The sequence below is a fragment of the Stegostoma tigrinum genome, chromosome 18 (genome assembly GCF_030684315.1).
Source record: "Stegostoma tigrinum isolate sSteTig4 chromosome 18, sSteTig4.hap1, whole genome shotgun sequence".
In the NCBI taxonomy this organism is placed as follows: Eukaryota; Metazoa; Chordata; class Chondrichthyes; order Orectolobiformes; family Stegostomatidae; genus Stegostoma; species Stegostoma tigrinum.
In genome coordinates, this window is record NC_081371.1 from 6,350,781 (window position 1) to 6,367,797 (window position 17,017).

Genomic DNA, 17,017 nt, shown 5'->3' on the forward strand with positions numbered 1-17,017 from the left:
AAACTAATTCATGAAATTTGACCCCTCCCTTTATCTAATTAATGAACAAGCTGGTCCACAATTGACTGAAAAGTCCAAGATGGGCCTGTTGTGATGCATTAGTGTGTTGCTAAAATCAAGCTCCTCAGTTCAATTCAGTAAGCCCCATTGTGCCTTGCTGATATCCCAATACCACCAGTACCATCTCATTATTCATCCTCACCAGCTTACACTCATCCCCTCCAGCTAATTCCCTCTCCTGTCTTATGGAGAACGTGGTGTAACCTATGTTGCAGCCCCAGTTTTTGTGAGCTTCTTTCAGACTGCAATGGAAATCATAAGCTTCTTGGTCCACATGACATACTTGCCCACAATGGAACTAAATGAGTAGTTGAGATGAACTTTTTCGGAAACTGAAATAATGACACACAGGCTGGTATCCTGGCACCAAGACGCCCTTTATTTACATGTGCAGCCAGCTCAGAGCCAGTGAAGTGAGGAGACTCTGAATCCCCTGTTTAACCCCTAATCATTCCCTTCCTAACTGGACCAGGTTAACAATCCCAATTAAGGATCTCATAGTGAATAAGATCCACCTGGTTCCAATCACTACAGTGACATTATTGGATGAAGGACAGTGCAAAGTGTGTGTCAGCTGAAAAAAAAATTAACTGTGCAACTTTTGCAAGAAATGCAATTGTTTTGGCTGCTGCTGGAAGCTGGGAAATGAGCAATAAATTCACCGACAACTTAAACATCATTTCATGTTCAGTGTTAAACAACATGTCTGTGTCTGTCTGAGGAGTCCACTTCAGTGACCAACATCTCTTTTGAAGATTCTTCTCCAACATCATTTGTTTGAGCCTTAAACTGGGTGCATAATGGTAGAACATATTGGGTTCACAAAACTGAGGATCCTGCAGTGAACTCTTCCTTTTTCCCTATCCCCAGATGACAATGAGTGTGAAAGTGGAAGCCACGACTGTCACAGCTCGGCCTCCTGTTTGAACAGCCCCGGCTCTTTCCAATGTGTGTGTGAGGCTGGTTACGCTGGAGATGGCAGGGACTGTACAGGTAAGTCCACTTTATTCCATTTTGATCCTTCAGACAGCCTTTGCCAATAGTATCCCAAAAAGACAAGATCTGCTGCAGATTGGAATGGGAATCAGATCTTGGCATTTCTTATTCTAGCAGATACAGCTTCCCACACCTTTTTTTTGATCTTGTTTCTTACGGTGGTCCCTTTCGTGTAAATTTTAAAATGTTGGGCATCAGGGAGTGTGTTTGATTCCTCACATGTGTGACTACCTCAGTGTAGATTATGAATATGAAATAGAAACTTTTCATGAATGAGGAAGTGGGAATGCTGAACATTAAACGAGAGCACAATTTACATATTGGGAAAAATAACTCCCAATATCCGTGGTCAAACTTGCTGCAGTAAATTAGATCACAGAGGGCGACGTGTTGCAGGTGTCTGTGAATGTCCCAATAGTGAAACATATTTGGGAATGGAATGAACTGTTTAAGTTTCAAAAGGGCTAACATCCAACTGCTGGGACCCAGTACAAACATTTGTAACTCTGAGCCAAGGCAGTGTCTGAGTCAGAGACTATTGTCTGTCACCTTTCCCTAATCCTGAAGCTGGACTCTGTTACTGAGTTCCAGTTTAAGAAAATATTAACACATTTAGCAACAGACAATGATTCCATTGGTGATGAGAAAACTAACTGAGAATGTTTGTTGAGAATAAGACGCGGAAAAGGATTGTATTGCAGCGGTGCTGGAGAGAGGGTACATATTGCTGTACTGTACTTCAAGGACGTTGTAACTTGTGCAGAATGGATTAGCAGCAGACAAAGTGCGGATACACCAACACATGTGACAGTGCAGCCTACCCAAGGGCATGACCTGTGAATTTCAGAAGAGAATACTCTGAATTTCCTGCATTCAAGTTCAGGATTGAATGAGATTATTCTCCAGTAAACAGGTGGTTCATGGTGAAGAAAACTAAATACACACAAAGCTGGGGTATCTCCAAACGAACTTTTCCTTCCGAATTTCAGATGTGGATGAGTGTGAAAGTGGAAGCCACGACTGTCACAGCTCGGCCTCCTGTTTGAACAGCCCCGGCTCTTTCCGATGTGTGTGTGAGGCTGGTTACACTGGAGATGGCAGGAACTGTACAGGTGACTGATGCTGAGACTCAGTTGATAAAATCAACTTTATTCCATTTTTATCCTTCCCATAGCTTTTGCTATTTGTGCACCATTTTGGATATGCTTTGTTTCCAGATTGGGATAGGAATCATGTCCAGATATTTCTTATTCTAGGAGACATGACGTCACACTGTTTTTTTACCTTGCACTTTATGGCAATCCTTTAATGTTAATTATAAAATGTTGGGGACCAAGGAGTATCTTTGATTCCTCACATATCTGTGACTGCCTCAAAACTGAGTCTGGATACAAAATAGAAATGTTTGTTGAACCGAGAAAAGGGAGTTCTGAAGGGTAAATAAATGCACAAATTACATAGAGGAAAATTAATTTGCAATTCCCAATTTTGGTGTTCACACTTGCCCTCATCATTTCATCTCACAGAAGGTGATGCGTGAGAGGTATTTGTGAGTGTCCTGAGAGGGAAACATATTTGAGAATTGAAAGAGAAGTTTAAATTTCAGAAGAGGTCTAATACCTAGCTGCTGGAACCCACTGCAAGCATTTGCAATGCTGTGCCAAGGTAGTGTTCAGGTCATATACTATCTTCCCCTCACACTGTCCATCCTGAAGTTGGACACCATTACTGTGTTACAGTTTACGAAATGATGAGCAAGTTTAGCAACAGGCACTAATTCCATTGGCGATGAGAAAACCCGCTGACAATTATAGTTGAGACTAAGACACAGAAAGTGACTCCCTGGTTGCGGTGTTGGAGATTGGCCCCACATTGTTGAACTGTTTCTGAAGAAAGTGGTGACTTCTACAGAATGGTTTAGCAACAGACAGAGTGCAGACACAATAATAATAACCAGAAGTTTTGACAGTGCAGCCCACTCAGAGGCATGGCCTGTGGCTGTCAGAAAAGAGCATTCTTGTGAATTTACAGCTCCCTCGGTCAGGATTGAACAAGGTTCATTCTCCAGGGATCAGATGGTTCTCAGTGAAGAAAGTTAAATACTCATAAAGCTGGGGAACCTCTAAGTGAACTTTTCCTTCTTTATTTCAGATGTGGATGAGTGTGAAAGTGGAAGCCACGACTGTCACAGCTCGGCCTCCTGTTTGAACAGCCCCGGCTCTTTCCAATGTGTGTGTGAAGTTGGACTTACTGGAGATGGAAGAACATGCATTGGTAATTGGCACTGTATAAGTCCAGTCATATATAAATCTGTCCAATTCTTGCTTTATTCTTGATATTTTCCTTTTAGTTCCTGGATATTTAGTAGTTCAGTCAGACTGAAATTCCAATTAAATTCACAGTGATTGTTCCACATAACACAATTGTTCACAGGCAAAGCAACAATGTCATTGGAAGGATGTAATGAGTGATAATTGTAAAAAGTCAGAGAGTGTATGTCTAATCTCTGCTGATACATAATATAAACTTCTGCTTAAACAGCAAGTTATGAAACTGAGCAAGGAACTCACTCATAACTCAAACTTCATACAAGTGCAAAATTGCAGAATGAATTCCAATATGACTGTGGCTTTCCAAAGAGGAGTCTCTATGCTTTTGCCCCTTCTCAGTCCAGGATCTCTTCAGAATATTTTTATTTAAGTTTCTTATCATTCAAACCTACCGAAGAGCTTGTACCAGCAGAAAACTGGAGATTCACAAAGTCTGGAAATTTCCAATGAACTCTTCTTTTCTTCTAACCCTCAGATGTGAATGAATGTCAACAGGGAAGCCACGACTGTCACAGCTCAGCCATCTGTTTCAATACTCCTGGCTCTTTCCAATGTGTGTGTAAGACTGGCTACACTGGAAATGGAAGGGCGTGTAATGGTAATTGACAATTAACCTTCTCAGCCATGAACCATCACAATTCCATCTTTAATCTTTCCATGTTCCATGAAATTTGGATCCCTGGTCTCTGAGAGTCTGCTCCATCCTTGAATGGGGATCGTATCCAAAGACTCTTTGTTTGTGACATTTCCTGCAGCTACCAATTTAGAGTCAGAATCACTTTGTAAATAGCTTCATATTTTTCTTTATGAGACTATAATTTCAAATGGAAATTGGACTTTACTCTTTAGTTACAATACCAGGAGAGTTTTAGAAGTCAGAAAAATCAAGTGGTGCACAGTTTTACCAAGGAATGAACTGATTTTACTGCATCCATATTTGCTTGGAGATTCTGTCATGTTCAGGTTGGAGGAAAGGTGAGATCAGAATGAGAGCTCATACAGTCATAGAGTTAAACAGCCCAGAAACAGACCGTTCAGACGAACTCACAAACATCGACCAGATATCCCAATCTGACCTCCTCCCATTTGCCAGCATTTGGCCCATATCCCTCTAGACCCTTCCTATTGGTGTAGCTATCCAGATGCATTTTAAGTATTCTAATTATACCCTCCTCTAATACTTCCTCTGGCAATGAGGAAATGATTAATAAGGTGAGCAACAGACTATGATTCCCTGATAAACTGAGACGTGACACTGGCACTTAATGTAGTGAGCAAGACTCACTGGTTACTGATGATGTGTTTACTCAGTGTTGAACTGCAGCCAGCATGGATTGGGGATTGGGTGTAGGAATTTAATAACTGCCTTTTTGCAGTGCCAGGAATCCTGGATTCCCAGATCTGACTATGATACAAACACAGCACAAATGGTAGGGAAAGGACAATGGATGTGATCACAAGGAGCTGCTATAGGATGGTTATAGGGAGCATTCCTGTGGTATACTGTCGACTGTTAGTCAGTCTGTAAGCCATTCCACTCATGCACACCATGATAGGCGACTAACTCAAATTCACCAACACACACAAGGGAAGAGCTGCTGAATGTGAGAAGAGGTCACTTTATTCCAGTCTATTCTCTGATCACAAGTGAAGATTGTTCTCAAATACTCAGGTCTTACAAGCCTTCAGCTTGGTGTGTGGCACTATAAAGTTTAAGACTGACAAAGCTGGAGATCCTCCAATGAATGCTTCCTTTCTCCCTACTCCACAGATGTGAATGAGTGTGAAAGTGGAAGCCACGACTGTCACAGCTCGGCCTCCTGTTTGAACAGCCCCGGCTCTTTCCAATGTGTGTGTGAGGCTGGTTACACTGGAGATGGGAGGGACTGTACAGGTAACTGCCATTAAAATTTTACCCTTGTTCTTTAGATGTTCCCTGTAACCTATATTCCTCCTGTCTGGGAATCTGGCCCAGCCTGGGATGCAGATCATGACGGAATCTCCTGATGATGCGGCATGATTTTAACTGCCTGGGCCAGCTGGATGACAGGGACAATCCCTTTTATAGTGATCCTTACAGAATGTTGGATACTCAGGATGTTTGTCAAATCTCTGAGAAATGTGTGAATGTGTGAAAACTGATTGTCAATTCAGATCACAAGATGGTCCCGCTTCCTGATATCGTGACACAGAACAATTAATTGAGGTAAAATTCAGACATCTGTGTTATACCAAAGTTGGCAAATAAATTAGCTCCAGTTTGGTAAATCCACTGTGTCCTCGCTGTGCCAAATGATCTCCTGCTGTTGTTCCAGTTCGTACCTGCAACAGTTTGGCTCAGAGGGAAATTCTGCCACGGTGCCTCATCAAATTGTTCTTTCTTCAATGCTCAGCTCTGACAGTGAGTGACATTGGGCGGGTATTATGTGGGGCCATTAGGACAGAGACCAGTTCTGTTCTCCCACAACCATCACATATAAATGAAATGCGTGTTCACCCATGGCGAGAAACGGACTTTGTGCATTTATCAGTCCCTGGTCCAGTCTGCCTGTCAGACACTGGAGCATTTTGTGTGATCAGCAAATTCCATAGGCAGTGTGAAATTGATGAAATATCCTGCTGTTGAAAAAGGCAAAAAATTGAGAATTTTGGAATAATTTTGTATCGGCTGGGAACGAGCCAGAAATATCCACATTTACTTTCATCTGCAGTGATTGACGTGTGCCTGAGCAATCCATGCGAAGCCAATGCCTCCTGTATCCAGCAGGATGGAAGCTTCAGATGTCCCTGTGGGACTGGCTACACCTGGAATGGATCTGTCTGTACAGGTGTGTGATGTGGATCAGGGAACCCAGTGGGGAATGAACTGAACACACTGCTTCCAGATCAGGCTGGAGGATTTGTCACATTCCAAGCCAGAGTGGGAGAGAAGAGGGATCGGGGAAAGTATTGTGGTATTTGCTTTGGCAAAAAGTCAATGATTAATAAAGTCAACAACAGGTAATGATTCTATGCACAATGAGACAATCTGTTCATAATTATTGTTGAGAATATGAGAAGGAGTGTGACTTTCTGTGTGAGATGCTGAATGAGGTCCACATATTGTTGGTTTGTATTCCACATGGACTCAGAAAGAGGGGGCAACGTAATGACCTCTGTTGCCCAATTCCCAAGAATTCTGCGTTCTCATAAATGGGTGTCTGTGAAATGCAGGCACGACAAGTGTGTAAAAAGGAATGGACATTCTCACTGTGACAGATACAAGATGATCAATGCCTTTTGGATACATTCCCAATCCAGCCCATTCAGACATTTCAGCAGAGCGTGTGTCACTCCATTTCTGCACATAATTCTCTGTAGCAGGAGTTACCTGCTGTTTTGAAAGTGCATCCCACAAAAGGCTGGGACAGTGCCTGCCCGATATTTCACCCCATCGTTTCAGTCCTTCCTAGTCCAGGATGTATTCTTGTCATTCTCTACTAATCAGATGGTTCAGAGAAGTTTGAAGAAAGTCTGTTTCACAAAACTGGTGAACTTCCATGAAGCAAGTCCGCTAACATTTTACACCTTCCTATTCCAGAATAAACATGAATGTATTTTTCCATGAGAGAGGCAGTTCAATCTGAGATCTAGGTCTGTAACAGTAGAAAGGTTAATATTCACAAAGCTGACAGTCTCCCAATGAATTCTTCCATTTGTTCCTCACCCCCAGATGTGAATGAATGTGAAAGTGGAAGCCACGACTGTCACAGCTCGGCCTCTTGTTTGAACAGCCCCGGCTCTTTCCAATGTGTGTGTGAGGCTGGTTACACTGGAGATGGGAGGAACTGTACAGGTAAATCAAACACCGTGGTGTGTAAAGTCACGTCAAGTCCATGTCCTTTCGTTGTTTGAAACCCTGATATCTCAAAGTTTATCCCAATATGGAAATGAAATCAGTTTGTGATCTCTTCATCAATGTGACGTGACTTATCACCGATGGGATCACCGGAAACATTTTTTCAGGAATCTTCAGGGATAACAGTAAATTTTGTTGAATGAGGGGGTTTGTGGATTCCTAATGTTTGTGAAACTGTGTCAGAATTGAAACTACACAGAAACGGCTGTTGAACTGAGATCTTGGGATCTGAGTGCAAAATTGCAAGGAAGTCTACGTTCGTGTCAGTTCACAAATGGAAAATAACTTGCTCCATGTATGTATCTCCATTGTGAAATTCATCAATGTGAATAAATCAGATCTGTGTGCCTGCTCAGATGTCTAACACTGTCCATTTCTGAGGCAGCTCTTCCTCACTCCATTACGGCTCCCCTCCTTCTCCAACACTGAGTTGCCGATTCTTGATGGGACTGCTTTAACAGTGAGAGAAAGATGGACTGATATTCCAAGGGAACGTTATGACACGAGTCCAGTTTGTCTCTGTGACGGCTCACATTGCAAACTTTCAATCAGATCATCATGGTTGGAAGACATCGATTTCTCATTTGTCCCATCTTCCTATCCCAGGACTTCTGAACAAAATTGTTGTCTTTCAATCAATTAGCAAATTCCACGAAAGGAGGAAGAATGTTGGGAAAAACAAGTGGGAGAAAAATCCAACAGTTACGGGAGTTTTGATTATTATTTTACCTGCGATTTTGTCCAATGGACACACATGATGTAACGCCCTCTCTGAATCCTCCAACTATTGGAGATCTCCCTGACACAGTTACATGAACACATGGACAGTGACTCACTGGATCATGTGTTGCATAGTGTTGAAATAACATTGAATGATAGACTGTGAGCGTTGGGGAGGTGGGGATTTAATTCCCTCCACTTCCCAGTGTGAGGAATGCTGGTTTCCCACATTGACACAGAGCCTGGATGAGATAGAAAGTGCGATGGGTTATCACTGTCCTGACAGCTGCTGATTTAAGGGGCTTGAGGACCTCGGAGGGTGCTGTCAGTGAATGAGCTGTGAGACGTGTCATCGGCCCGTAGACCATTGCTCTACAAACACACAATTTTCTCCAAGGCTAGACTGAAGGTGCATCAATAAAAATCAAATGTTTGGAAGTGTCAGCCCTGAAAACATCATGGCCTGTTCCTGTTAAAGGCGAGTGCTCATTTTACACATTGCGAGTCTCAGGATTGATGGCAGATATATTGCAATAATAAAGTCGTCCAATGATATAAGAGAAAATTTGAATGTTCATAAAGATGAGGATATCCCAATGGTCTTGTCATTTCTTCTAAACCCTCAGATGTGAATGAATGTGTAAGTGGAAGCCACGACTGTCACAGCTCGGCGTCCTGTTTGAACAGCCCTGGCTCTTTCCAATGTGTGTGTGAGGCTGGTTACACTGGAGATGGGAGGAACTGTACAGGTAAATCAAACAACATAGTGTGTAAAGCCACCTGAAGACTACATCCTTCTGTTGTTTAAGTCCCCAGAGGTTTTGTCCATTTTGGAAATGGAATCAGTTTCCAATCTCCTCTTCAACAAGTTGTAACTGGTCACAGATGGGATCACCTGAAACATTGTTAGGAACGCCTCAGGGATCACTGTAAATTTTATTGAATGAGGAGGTTTGTGTATTCCTGATGTTTGTGAAACTGTATCCAATCGGAAATAATATTGAAACTGCTGTTGAATTGGGATCTTGGGAAACTGAGTAAAAAATTGCCAAGGAGCTCTACATTTATGTCACTTCGCAATCAATCAGTTCTGTGTCCCTGCCCGATATCTTACACTGTCCATTCCTGAGGCAGCGCTTCCTCATTCCATTACAGCTCCCCTCCTTATCCAACACTGAATTGCCCATTCGTGATGGGAAAGCTTTCACAGGGAGTGACAGCGTGTGCTGATATTCCAAGGAAACATTACAACAAGAGTCCAATTTCTCTCTATCATGGTTCACATTGCAAAATTTCACTCAGATCATCATGGTTGGAAGACATCAGTTTCTCATTTGTCCTCTTCCTACCCCATGACCTCTGTACAAAATTTTAGGTTTTCAATGAATTAACAAATTCCACACAAGAAGGAATGATGTTGGGAAAAGCAAGTGGGAGAAAAATCCAACAGTTCTGGGGGTTTTGATCATTATTTCACTTGCGATTTTGTCGAACAATCTTACATGATGTAATGCCCTCGCTGATTTCCCCCATTATTAGAGATCTCACAGCTACTTACAGTCTCACTAAAGCATGGACAGTGACTCAGTGGGTCCAGGTGGTACAGTGAGGATATAATGTTGAATGATGCACTGTGTGAATTGAGGAGAGGGGATTTAATTCCGTCCACTTCCCAGTGTGAGGAATGCTGGTTTCCCACATTGACACAGAGCCCAGATGAGATAGAAAGTGCGATGGGTCATCACTGTGCTGACAGCTGCTGATTTAAGGTGGTTGAGGCCTCGGAGGGTGCACTCAGTGAATGAGCTGTGAGACGTGTCATCGGCCTGTAGACAATTGCACTACAAACACACAATTCTCCCCCAGGCTACAGTGAAGGTACATGAATAAAAATCTAAGGTTTGGAAGTGTCAGTCCTTAAAACATCAGGACCTGTTCCTGTTAAAGGCGTGTGCTCATTTTACACATTAACATTCCAAGGATTAGTGGCGGATATAATGCAATAATAAAGTCATCCAATGATGTGAAAAAATTTTAATATTCAGCAAGATGAGGATTTCTCATTTCTTCTCAATCCCCCAGATGTGAATGAATGTGTAAGTGGAAGCCACGACTGTCACAGCTCGGCCTCCTGTTTGAACAGCCCCGGCTCTTTCCAATGTGTGTGTGAGGCTGGTTACACTGGAGATGGGAGGGACTGTACAGGTAAATCAAACACCGTGGTGTGTAAGGTCACGTCAAGTCCATGTCCTTTTGTTGTTTGAAACCCCGATATCTCAAATTTTTTCCCAAAATGGAAATGAAATCAGTTTGTGATCTCTTCATCAATGTGATGTGACTTATCACCGATGGGATCACTGGAAACATTTTTCAGATCTCTTCTGGGGTAACAGTAAATTTTGTTGAAAGAGGGGGTTTGTGGATTCCTAATGTTTTTGAAACTGTGTCAGAATTGAAATGGCTATTGAATTTGGATCTTGGGAATTTGAGTACAAAATTGCAAGGAGCTCAACATTGGTGTCAGTTCACAAATGGAAAATAACTTGCTCCGTGTATGTGTCTCCATTGTGAAATTCATCAGTGGGAATAAATCAGGTCTGTGCCACTGCTCAGATGTCTAACACTGTCCATCCCTGAGGCAGCTCTTCCTCATTCCATTGCCGCTCCCCTCCTTGTCGCACATTGAATTGCCAAATCATGATGGGACTGCTTTAACAGTGAGAGAAAGATGGACTGATATTCCAAGGGAACTTTATGAACGAGTCCAGTTTGTCTCTGTGACGGTTCACATTGCAAACTTTCAATCAGATCATCATGGTTGGAAGACATCAATTTCTCATTTGTCCCGTCTTCCTATCCCAGGACTTCTGTACAAAATTGTTGTCTTTCAATCAATTGGCAAATTCCACGAAAGGAGGAAGAATGTTGGGAAAAACAAGTGGAGAAAAGTCCAACATTTACGGGGATTTTGATCATTATTTCACCAATGACTTTTTGCCTGAAGGTCCCACGTGATGTAATACCCTCTCTGAATCCTCCCACTATTGGAGATCTCACTGACACTTACAGCCACACGAAGGCATGGACGGTGACTCACTGGGTCATGTGCTGCATCGTGTTGAATAACGTTGAATGATGCACTGAGTAGTCGGGGTGAGGATTTAATTCTGTCCTCTTCCCAGTGTCAGGAATGCTGGTTTCCCACATTGACACAGAGCCCAGATGAGATGGAAAGTGCGATGGGTCACCACTGTGCCGACAGCTGCTGATTTAAGGGGGTTGAGGCCTCGGAGGGTGCAGTCAGTGAATGAGCTGTGAGGCTTGTAATCGGCCTGTAGGCCATTGCTGGACAAACACACAATTCCCTCCCAGGCTAGAGCGAAGGTACATCAGTAAACATCTAATATTTGGAAGTGCCAGTCCTTAAAACATCAGCACCTGTTCCTGGTAAAGGAGAACACTCATTTTACACGTTGCTAGTCCCAAGTTTATTAGCAGTCATGTTGCAATAATCATGTTGTCCAATGATCTATGAGAACAGTTTAATATTCATAAAGATGAGCATCTTTAAGGAGAGTGCTCATTTTACACATTGAGAGACCCAGGATTAGTGGCAGATATAATGCAATAATAAAGTCATCGAATGATATAAGAGAAAATTTTAATGTTCAGCAAGATGAGGATATTTGAATGGTCTTGTCTTTTCTTCTAAACCCCTCAGATGTGAATGAATGTATAGGTGGAAGCCACGACTGTCACAGCTCGGCCTCCTGTTTGAACAGCCCCGGCTCTTTCCAATGTGTGTGTAAGGCTGGTTACACTGGAGATGGGAGGGACTGCACAGGTAACTGGTACTCAACCATCGTAAGGATTTCTACCAACATTTCTACCTTCAATCTTCTGATTTTTTAATTTTCATTTTTATCCCTTGTTTCTGGGAAATCTTTTCCCTGGAATCTTTAGGACAATGCAATGGAACTGTTTATTATCAGTAACTGGGAAAGTATCCTGGAAAATCTAGCCATGTTGTTTCCCTTGTCTACTGCTGAATAAATTGATTTATTGCTGGTTTTGCTGTCGAGCAGGTATCCGCTGTACACAGCTGTCATTCTGGAGTGTTCATCTTTACTAAAAATCATGTGATTTAAGCCTTAAATCTGGTAAATGTAGAGATTTTAAGATCTATTGTGTTGGTATTGACCAATGATCTCTTCCACTTTTCCTGCATCCCAGATGTGGATGAATGTGAAAGTGGAAGCCACGACTGTCACAGCTCGGCCTCCTGTTTGAACAGCCCCGGCTCTTTCCAATGTGTGTGTGAGGCTGGTTACTCTGGAGATGGGAGGGACTGTACAGGTAACTGTCATTAAAATTTTACCCTTGTTCTTTAGATGTTCCCTGTAACCTATATTCCTCCTGTCTGGGAATCTGGCCCAACCTGGGATGCAGATCATGACGGAATCTCCTGATGATGCGGCATGATTTTAACTGCCTGAGCCAGCTGGATGACAGGGACTATCCCTTTTATAGTGATCCTTACAGAATGTTGGATACTCAGGATGTTTGTCAAATCTCTGAGAAATGTGTGAATGTGTGAAAACTGATTGTCAATTCAGATCACAAGATGGTCCCGCTTCCTGATATCGTGACACAGAACAATTAATTGAGGTAAAATTCAGACATCTGTGTTATACCAAAGTTGGCAAATAAATTAGCTCCAGTTTGCTAAATCCACTGTGTCCTCGCTGTGCCAAATGATCTCCTGCTGTTGTTCCAGTTCGTACCTGCAACAGTATGGCTCAGAGGGAAATTCTGCCACGGTGCCTCATCAAATTGTTCTTTCTGCAATGCTCAGCTCTGACAGTGAGTGACATTGGGCAGGTATTATATGGGGCCGTTAGGACAGAGACCAGTTCTGTTCTCCCACAACCATCACATATAAATGAAATGCGTGTTCACCCATGGCGAGAAACGGACTTTGTGCATTTATCAGTCCCTGGTCCAGTCTGCCTGTCAGACACTGGAGCATTTTGTGTGATCAGCAAATTCCATAGGCAGTGTGAAACTGATGAAATATCCTGCTGTTGAAAAAGGCAAAAAAATGAGAATTTTGGAATAATTTTGTATCGGCTGGGAATGAGCTGGAAATATCCACATTTACTTTCAACTGCGGTGATTGACGTGTGCCTGAGCAATCCATGCGGAGCCAGTGCCTCCTGTATCCAGCAGGGCGGAAGCTTCAGATGTTCCTGTGGGACTGGCTACACCTGGAATGGATCTGTCTGTACAGGTGTGTGATGTGGATCAGGGAACCCAGTGAGGAATGAACTGAACACACTGCTTCCAGATCAGGCTGGAGGCTTTGTCCAATTCCAAGCCAGACTGGGAGAGAAGAGGGATCGGGGAATGTATTGTGGTATTTGCTTTGGCAAAAAGTCAGTGATTAATAAAGCCATCAAAAGGCAATGATTCTATGCACAATGAGACAATCTGTTCATAATTATTGTTGAGAATTCGAGAAGGAGTGTGACTTTCTGTGTGAGATGCTGAATGAGGTCCACATATTGTTGGTTTGTATTCCACATGGACTCAGAAAGAGGGGGCAACGTAATGACTTCTGTTGCCCAATTCCCAAGAATTCTGCGTTCTCATAAATGAGTGTCTGTGAAATGCAGGCACGACAAGTGTGTAAAAAGGAATGGACATTCTCACTGTGACAGATAAAAGATGATCAATGCCTTGCTGGATACATTCCCATTCCAGCCATTCAGACAGTTCAGCAGAGCGTGTGTCACTCCGTTTCTGCGCATAATTCTCTGTAGCAGGAATTACCTGCTGTTTTGAAAGTGCATCCCACAAAAGGCAGGGACAGTGCCTGCCCGATAGTTCACCCCATCGTTTCAGTCCTTCCTAGTACAGGATATATTCATGTCATTTTCTAATAATCAGATTGTTCAGGGAAGTTTGAAGAAAGTCTGTTTCACAAAACTGGTGAACTTCCATGAAGCAAGTCCGCTAACATTTTACACCTTCCTATTCCAGAATAAACATGAATGTATTTTTCCATGAGAGAGGCAGTTCAATCTGAGATCTAGGTCTGTAACAGTAGAAAGGTTAATATTCACAAAGCTGACAGTCCCCCAATGAATTCTTCCTTTCGTTCCTAACCCCAGATGTGGATGAATGTGAAAGTGGAAGCCACGACTGTCACAGCTCGGCCTCCTGTTTGAACAGCCCTGGCTCTTTCCAATGTGTGTGTGAGGCTGGTTACACTGGAGATGGGAGGAACTGTACAGGTAACTCAAACACCATGGTGTGTAAGGTCACGTCAAGTCCATGTCCTTTCGTTGTTTGAAACCTCGATATCTCAAAGTTTATCCCAAAATGGAAATGAAATCAGTTTGTGATCTCTTCAAAAATGTGATGTGACTTATCACCGATGGGATCACTGGAAACATTTTTCAGATCTCTTCTGGGGTAACAGTAAATTTTGTTGAATGAGGGGGTTTGTGGATTCCTAATGTTTGTGAAACTGTGTCAGAATTGAAATGGCTATTGAATTTGGATCTTGGGAATTTGAGTACAAAATTGCAAGGAGCTCAACATTGGTGTCAGTTCACAAATGGAAAATAACTTGCTCCATGTATGTGTCTCCATTGTGAAATTCATCAGTGGGAATAAATCAGGTCTGTGCCACTGCTCAGATATCTAACACTGTCCATCCCTGAGGCAGCTCTTCCTCATTCCATTGCCGCTCCCCTCCTTGTCGCACATTGAATTGCCAAATCATGATGGGACTGCTTTAACAGTGAGAGAAAGATGGGCTGATATTCGAAGGGAACGTTATGACACAAGTCCAGTTTGTCTCTGTGACAGTTCACATTGCAAACTTTCAATCAGATCATCATGGTTGGAAGACATCAATTTCTCATTTGTCCCGTCTTCCTATCCCAGGACTTCTGTACAAAATTGTAGTCTTTCAATCAATTAGCAAATTCCACGAAAGGAGGAAGAATGTTGGGAAAAACAAGTGGGAGAAAAGTCCAACATTTACAGGGATTTTGATCATTATTTCATCAACGACTTTTTGCCTGAAGTTCCCACGTGATGTAATACTCTCTCTGAATCCTCCCACTATTGGCGATCTCCCTGACACAGTTACACGAACACATGGACAGTACTCACTGGATCATTTGTTGCATAGTGTTGAAATAACATTGATTGATAGACTGTGAGAGTTGGGGAGGTGGGGATTTAATTCCCTCCACTTCCTAGTGTGAGGAATGCTGGTTTCCCACATTGACACAGAGCCTGGATGAGATAGAAAGTGCGATGGGTTATCACTATGCCGACAGCTGCTGATTTAAGGGGCTTGAGGCCCTCGGAGGGTACTCTCCGTGAATGAGCTGTGAGACGTGTCATCGGCCCGTAGACCATTGCTGTACAAACACACAATTCTCTCCCAGGCTAGACTGAAGGTGCATCAATAAAAATCTAATGTATGGAAGTGTCAGCCCTGAAAACATCATGGCCTGTGCCTGTTAAAGGAGAGTGCTCATTTTACACATTGCGAGTCCCAGGATTAGTGGCAGATATATTGCAATAATAAAGTCGTCCAATGATATAAGAGAAAATTTGAATGTTCATAAAGATGAGGATATCCCAATGGTCTTGACATTTCTTCTAAACCCCTCAGATGTGAATGAATGTATAAGTGGAAGCCACGACTGTCACAGCTCGGCGTCCTGTTTGAACAGCCCCGGCTCTTTCCAATGTGTGTGTGAGGCTGGTTACACTGGAGATGGGAGAGACTGTACAGGTAACTGGTACTCAACCATCGTAAGGATTTCTACCAACATTTCTATCTTCAATCTTCTGTGTTTTTTATTTTCATTTTTATCCCTTGTTTCTGGGAAATCTTTTCCCTGGAATCTTTTGGACAATGCAATGGAACTGTTTATTATCAGTAACTGGGAAAGTATCCTGGAAAATCTAGTCATGTTGTTTCCCTTGTCTACTGCTGAATAAATTGATTTATTGCTGGTTTTGCTGTCGAGCAGGTATCCGCTGTACACAGCTGTCATTCTGGAGTGTTCATCTTTACTAAAATTCATGTGATTTAAGCCTTAAATCTGGTAAATGTAGAGATTTTAAGATCTATTGTGTTGGTATTGACCAATGATCTCTTCCTTTGTTCCTACACCCCAGATGTGAATGAATGTGTAAGCGGAAGCCATGACTGTCACAGCTCGGCCTCCTGTTTGAACAGCCCCAGCTCTTTCCAATGTGTGTGTGAGACTGGTTACACTGGAGATGGGAGGAACTGCACAGGTAAATCAAACAACATAGTGTGTAAAGCCACCTGAAGACTACATCCTTCTGTTGTTTAAGTCCCCAGAGGTATTGTCCAGTTTGGAAATGGAATCAGTTTCCAATCTCCTCTTCAACAAGATATAACTGATCACAGATGGGATCACCTGAAATATTGTTAGGAACTCCTCAGGGATCACTGTAAATTTTATTGAATGAGGAGGTTTGTGTATTCCTGATGTTTGTGAAACTGTATCCAATTGGAAACAATATTGAAACTGCTGTTGAATTGGGCTCTTGGGAATCTGAGTAAAAAAATTGCCAAGGAGCTCTACATTTATGTCACTTTGCAATATATCAGTACTGTGTTCCTGCTCAGATATCTCACACTGTCCATTCCTGAGGCAGCGCTTCCTCATTCCATTACTGCTCCCCTCCTTGTCCAACACTGAATTGCCCATTCGTGATGGGACATCTTTAACAGGGAGTGACAACATGGGCTGATATTCCAAGGAAACATTACAACAAGAGTCCAATTTCACTCTATCATGGTTCACATTGTAAAATTTCACTCAGATCGTCATGGTTGGAGGAGATCAATTTCTCATTTGTTCTCTTCCTACCCAATGACCTCTGTACAAAGTGTTAGTTTTTCAATCAATTAACAAATTCCACGCAAGAAGGAAGGATGTTGGGAAAAGCA